This window comes from Corvus kubaryi, unplaced genomic scaffold, assembly GCF_017639235.1.
Source record: "Corvus kubaryi isolate FWS band 111438036 unplaced genomic scaffold, C.kubaryi_AGA036_p1.0 77, whole genome shotgun sequence".
Lineage (NCBI taxonomy): Eukaryota > Metazoa > Chordata > Aves > Passeriformes > Corvidae > Corvus > Corvus kubaryi.
In genome coordinates, this window is record NW_024582064.1 from 1,633,689 (window position 1) to 1,640,782 (window position 7,094).

General features: G+C 43.5%; 1 protein-coding gene across 1 annotated transcript in view; it reads left to right on the forward strand.

The window, feature by feature from the left end:
* LOC121676013 (mitochondria localized glutamic acid rich protein) overlaps positions 1-7,094 on the forward strand; it is a 29,415-nt gene that overhangs the window by 15,874 nt on the left and 6,447 nt on the right. The window lies entirely within an intron of this gene.

The following is a 7,094-nucleotide window of genomic DNA, read 5'->3' on the forward strand; positions in this document are numbered from 1 at the left end:
GCCGTAGGGAGGAGAGAAGATCCAGCAGGCAGAAATTGTGCAGCAAGATTGATTCATTTAATTATTTTACAAACTCTTTTATAGACTTTTTTTCTTCATCGTCTAATTGGTCAAAGGATCAGCCACCCCCCTGGGGTGATTGGCTAAAATCCTAAACATCCATTGTCAAAATATTTTTCTACTGTACCATAAACAAGGCTTTGCAAGGTCGCAGGTGTTCATAGTTTATAGAACTCTGCTATTATCTTCGTGAGAGAGAAAAGTATCTCACGGGCTTAGAAAGAAGCAGGAAAATTTCTTGCTAACGGCATTTTTGTATCCACAATTTCCCCTTTTTGTTTTATAAGATAACAATTCTACTATTAATCCTAAATAGAAATTTACATCAGTTATTAATTTTAAATATGTCCTTAAGGCTTTAGCTATCTGACTCCATAACAAGAAATTTAAAGTTCAGTCTCTGCTTGTGGAAGGACCATCTGCCTGATGGTTGACATCCTGGTCATCATCAGAAGAGTCATTAGGCTGATGATCTACATTCTGGTCGCCATTTAGATGGTTGGCGTTCCGGTCATCATTTGGAGGTTGCCTGTTCTGCCTCTGGTGCCGTAGGGCAGGGCGAACACATTTTGAAGGTAGCCACTGTACCCCAGTATCTGTGGAAACGCAAGCATACCCACGACCCCAAACGATAAGCTCATGAGGGCCTTCCCACTGGTTAGTGAGTAAATTCCGCACCCAGACTTTTGCTCGGGGCAGTTGTGTCTCGCCTGAAGACTGCAATGAGAGAAAATGATTCAGAATAACAGGATTATTTGAATTTTGTGGTACTGTAAGGTGATTAATTGTATACAAAGCTTTTTCTAGTCAACTCTGTGGGGTTTCTCCATGCATTCCCCCTTTTTATTTTTCCAAAACATGCTTCAAAGTACCATGAGCACGCTCGACAATGGCTTGGCCAGTAGGAGAATGTGGGATACCAAAGGTATGGTCTACACCCTGTAGGTGCAAGAACTGCCGTGTCTTCTCTGAGGCGTAGGCAGGACCATTATCAGTCTTCACAGCAGCCAGCACGCCCAGGACCGAGAAAGCCAATTTCCAATGGGCAATGACATCACGGCCCTTCTCTTCAGTGTGAGTAGTAGCCCACGTAGCTGAGGAGAAAGTGTCAATAGACATGTGCACATATTTAAGCCGACCAAATTCAGGGATGTGCGTTACATCCGTTTGCCAAAGCTGCAAGGCTTTTAGCCCTCGGGGTTTACCCCCGGTGGCAAAGGTGCAGCAAGTCCGTGACAGTCAGCACAAGCACTGACAATGTCACGCGCTTCAGTTGGCGTTAAATGAAACTGCTTCTGCAGGGTATGTGCACTTTGATGGAAGAAACCGTGCGATGCCTTGGCTTGTGCAATTTTGTTCGGCTGAGGCCCTACCCACGCAGGGTTGGCCAGCCTGTCAGCCCTGGCATTGCCTTCTCTAGGGTGGCTGAGCAGGCCTGTGCCTGTACCTGTGCCACCCTCTGGGGGAGCCACTGCATCAGAGAGCAATTCCCCCTCCTTGCACCCCGGTAGAAGTTTCCCGACTGTTGGCATGAGTCAGAGATCTACAATAGTCTGAGCAATGCTCTGGTCTGCCACACCTCTTGCACTGGGGGTGTAGCCACCACGACCACCGCTTCTGTCACTGGTCTCAGCTTCTCTGGTGGCTGGAGCGCCGGCGCTGTGCCGGCAGATAACGCTGGGACCGGCGCCACCGCCGCTGTGGGTTCCAGGTTTGGAGCTGCTGCTCGCGCCACTTCCATGTTCACCGTATCTCTCACAGGGGCGCAGGCGGCGCGGAAGGCGCAGGCGCAGTGCACCCCGCACAGAGGGGCACCTCTGGCCACTGCAACAGCTGCTTTTGCAAGCTGAGCAGCTCCTCCAGCTGCCGTGAGATGTTCAGCAGCTCTGTCAGCAAAGGCAGATGCTGTATTAGAAGGTCGATTGCTTGGTTCTGCTTTTCCACAGCACTGTCTGTCGCTGCGGAGGGTGATGAGCTGCATCCGGGCATTCTCAGCATGGCAGGTGCATGTGCAGCCGGGCTAGGAGCCACCATGGCCATCCAAGATGCCAGCCCGCTGAACCGCAGCCCTGAAAAACCGGTGGCTGCCGCTGAGTCAAATGGCAAGGCGGGCTGCACGCCCTCCCCGCTGCCCCGACACCCCCACCAGTTTCTCTGCCAGTGCAGAGTCCTTGGGAGGCATGGAGTCCTGCGACTGCGCAGGGTGACCCTGTACAGGCTCTGGGACATGCTCTGCCCATGGAGCTGGAGCGGATTTTTTGGATCTCTCTCCTTCACATTCCACTGAGGCAGTCGAGCCAGCTTTACTGCTACAGTCAAGGTCTATCAGCAGAGAAAACAACAACTGCCAAGTGCTTAATAATTCTAGCACTGCCGAATCCCCATATGGGAGCTCATGTCGTATAGCACAGCCTAGTTCCTGCCACAGCCCAAAATCCAGGGCAGTGTCTGGGTTCCAGGAGACACCATGTAGGGCAGCCCAGTCTAATAACTCACAAAGTGAGTCCTCAGCGATGGAGGCGTTCATTGAAGTGATAACACCTTTCCAGACTGATAGCAGAGCGTTGGGTTTTAAACCGCTGTTTGCCATTCTCTCAGTCCCATCAGACATCCCGGTCTGGGGTGGGGGGAAGGGAACAGCGTACCTCTAGAAAAATTTGGCTTGGCTCGCAGCGTGCAGGACACATTGCAGCGTGCAGATCACGTCGAGGTGCACCAAATATTACTGTATCCCACAACTGTAGGGAGGAGAGAAGATCCAGCAGGCAGAAATTGTGCAGCAAGATTGATTCATTTAATTATTTTACAAACTCTTTTATAGACTTTTTTTCTTCATCGTCTAATTGGTCAAAGGATCAGCCACCCCCCTGGGGTGATTGGCTATAATCCTAAAACATCCATTGTCAAAATATTTTTCTACTGTACCATAAACAAGGCTTTGCAAGGTCGCAGGTGTTCGTGGTTTATAGAACTCTGCTATTATCTTCGTGAGAGAGAAAAGTGTCTCACGGCTTAGAAAGAAGCAGGAAAATTTCTTGCTAACAGCATTTTTGTATCCACAAAGCCAGATGTGTTTCCACAACAGAAATGGTTTGGTATTGCATTAGGTGCATGTGTAATGTTGCCCAGTCATGTTCTGTTCCCGCAAGTGCAACTTGGGAGGATGCATTTCTTCTCCAAATGGTTATCTCCTAAAGCAGAGGAGCTCAGGACTGCCTGGGAGTGCCTGTAGTTATCCTGGGCAGGAGCAGGAGGTATTTTGGGATTCCCTGTTACACATCAGCAATGGATATTGCACAGATGTTATACACTGATGTATAAATATACATCATATATATATATACACACATATAACTGATGGTTGTGTAGTGGATGTGTGTTGTGGCTGTAACTAACATTGAGGATGCTTGCCCTCAAAATCCCTGGTATGTCCAAATCCTTCTGAGTGCTTTGGCAACAGCTGTTGATGCAATATGCAAAGCCCCTTGCCTACAGTTAGTAAATGTGATTACTGTGAGTCCTCTGAGGCTTGACGTTCTTTTATATTGTCTTTTGTTGAAATCACAGGAAAGTTAAGCTCCTAATTCAGATCCGTAAGTGCCATGGTATATATAAATGCCTAGCAAAATTGAAGAAAGCTGTAGCCAGCGATACTGGGATGCAGCTACTTACTCCAGGAGAAAACTGAAAATAATCTAAATCAAATTTTCAGAAAAAAAAGAGGTAATAATATACACAGAGGCTGAGATTTTTGCTACTAATATAATACCTTGTATGAAACTGTGAAGTATACCTTCTGTATACTGTAGAGTAATATTCTGTATATTCTGTAGAGTAATATATCCTACTAGGATGGGGGGTAGCACAACACACCAAATGAAGCAGGAAAATTATTAAGCCCTTTAACTCCAGTGCTTTTGATGAAGGATACATGTGTGCAGGGGCAAGTTTCCCCCAGAGAATTAAGAAAGAGCCCAATGAACCCCACTTTTGTGGATGTGAAAGGAAGCTAAATAATTTTTGGCAGGCTTTAAATTGTATGGGTCAGGATGGAATCATTACTTGACTGAGACCTATTTGGCAGGAATGCTGCAAGTGGGTGTTTTGGTAAAGATGTTAAGGAGCTGGAGTGATATTGTTCTATATGGATAATAAAGCAGCTGGGCATTCAGTGGAAAGCATAATATTAAATACCATGTGTCCTCATTGCAGAGAAGCAGTTGCACAATCCAGATTATTTTGTTCAGTTACAGCCTTTAGAAATTGTAAGAAATCTGGCATAAATAGACAAAATGGATGATAATCCTCACTGCATGAGGAAATGCAGGACTTCAGGTTTTCAAACTGATCATCATCAGGAAACAACACAGAATCAGTGAAGATGCTGTAACTCCTCTACAACTCTTTTGTAAAAAATAAAGAAGCTTAAAATTTTAGTATTTGAACTAACAAAAGTTAGGAATGATTTCAGTTACATCCATTAATTGCTGCAGAGTTTCATGACAGGCTTATTAACAACTTTGCAATAATTGAACAGACAGAAAATCCTTCATCCAAGGATTATGGAAAAGGAGTCATCATTGTATCAGGCAGAGATTAAAATACCATTGTATCAGGCAGAGATTAAAATGAAATAGGGTGTTACTGCAGGATTTTACATGGAACAAATGCAAGAGATTAAACCGGATTGAAAAAAAATTACATCCATGCAGATTAAAAAAAAAAAAAAAGAAAAAAAAGAGAGGGTGTGAAATAGCACTGGGATTAAATTTAACACAAAGGAGAAATGCCTAAACTTTGTAACACTGTGCTACCAGCTGATCAGTAGGGGAGGATGTGAGGAGCTCGAGCCATATGTCTGATGCTCCTCATGTAGAAAGACCCACATGACAGTCCCTAGTCTGAGATAGGCAGGGCATTCATTCTCAGCTTGGCAGGGCATCATTAGTCTGGTTTTGCTCTGGGATTGCAGCAATTCCCTTGAACAGAGAAAAATGTGTTGGCCTTGTAAATGGAATACAGAGTGTTTGTTCCAAGACATGTCCAAACCACCAAAAAACAGGCCGAGATTTGTTCTGGTGTCAAATGAATGCTCAGGGTAGCCATCAGGAGGTTGTAGACTGTTTCCTAATTTCATGGTGCCCAAAGCACCAGAAGACACTTGGACAGTTTGCAATATGACAAAGAACCAAAGCCAAGGTGATCTTCATCGGCCAGTCTGACTTTGCTGGAGATAAGGCCTTAAGGATAATGACCCAGTGCAAGCTGCCATTGCTGGTGCTGCCATGAGCATGTGCACTGGGACCACCAGCTACTGCCACATTTCTCTTCACCAAAAGAGCTGTGGCACCAAGAAAGGGGCTCTTATGGAACTCCAGCCACATGTGCTCAAAGAACGGATGGGAAAGCCACTTGAATAAAAGTACCAGCTCAGGATTTGTGCTCTAACCAAGGGCAATTTTGTATGTAAACGTACTACACCCATTCAACAGACACAGGTTTTCAAAATGAAATGCCTGCCACAAGTCCCTTTATATTTTAGTGAGTGACAGCTACTCCACAGAGACATGGATGAACACCTTGGGAGGAATCCATATTTTTTTGCATTAGATTGCCTTTCTGATAGCTGTAAGGAATAATTCAGATGAGAGACATTTTTTTCAGCACAAGTAGTTAATGTTTGGTTTCAAGGCAGGTATTCCTGTAGATGACAAACACACACAATTCCCATCCAAAGGAAATGAAGTTTTGATAAAAAGCAGAAAAGACCATGTTGCTCCCTCTAGTTGCATACTGATCTACTCTTCTTAGTGCTAAAGAAATTAAAACACGAAAAAAAACCAAAAAAAGATTAAATACTATCAGACAGAGAAAGAATTTTTGGTAATATAAGCTGAATGTTTGATGTTACAAACTGAAACCCAGCAGCTTGTTACCATAGCAAATATATGACATTACATCAAGTATTCCTTGCTATAAAATATCTAAAGTTCCAAATTTGAAATGTACTATTTCTATTGCATAGCTCTTCCCTATAAAGGCAAAGGTGCCAGTTCCTGAGCATTTCTTTTTATTTTGCTTCTTCAAAATCCAGAAAGCATTCTTGTGGCTTTTGTTGAGGCAGACATAACAGCACACACTTGTCGTAATCCAAAGTCGAGAGAGATCTTTTATTTTCTCTACTGCTATTCTTATACCTCTTGATAATTGCTGTGGCCTATTGAGATTGGCTGCTTAGCAAACAATGACAAGGCTGTCTAACAAACAATGACCATTCAAGCAGTAAAACAATTAGCTATACAAGCAAAGGTATAGTTGCTACATATTATCCACAAGTTCTTCCTTGTACACTCTTAATGTCCCATAACAAGAACATCTCATCCTTATGTCCAGAACATCTTCTCTCATTGATATGTTCTTGGCCTTCTCTGTGGGTTTCACTGAAGCTGCAAAATTTCCACTGTAAAATTCTCACGGGTAAATTCTGACTGATTTCATGTCTGATTCTGTGAGGCCCTCAGACCAGCTGTCAGCCTCATCAAATTCTGAAAAGTAAAGTGAAATAATCAATGTTCCGAATATGCTGTATTTAACTAGCTGCAAGGTGATATTTGGGGAAAGGTATGGGATGCTAGCTCTATAAAACTATTTACTGCATTTATTGAACTCCTAAAGAAGCTGTTTAATTAATTGTGTTTAATAGACATATAGTTTAGTATAGGATGAAACAAGAAAGTTAGAGACAAACCTTCTCCTACTGAGCAGTTAGAGTGGGATGATGCAGACCTTTGACAGGAAGGTTAGATGAACAGGGTAAGAGAGAATTTACTCAAGTAAAATTTAACATGCAGCTGCTGGGTGATGTGTTCAGTGTTCCTGCAGAGTGTATCTGTATAGAGACTGCCTATTACTAAATATTGCCTATTACTAATTATTACCTATTACAGACTTTTTATAGAGACGAATTGCTTTATGCGTAAAGGAGTATTGAAAAATATCTGGTTGGCAATCATGGAATTGCAGCCTGAATCTTC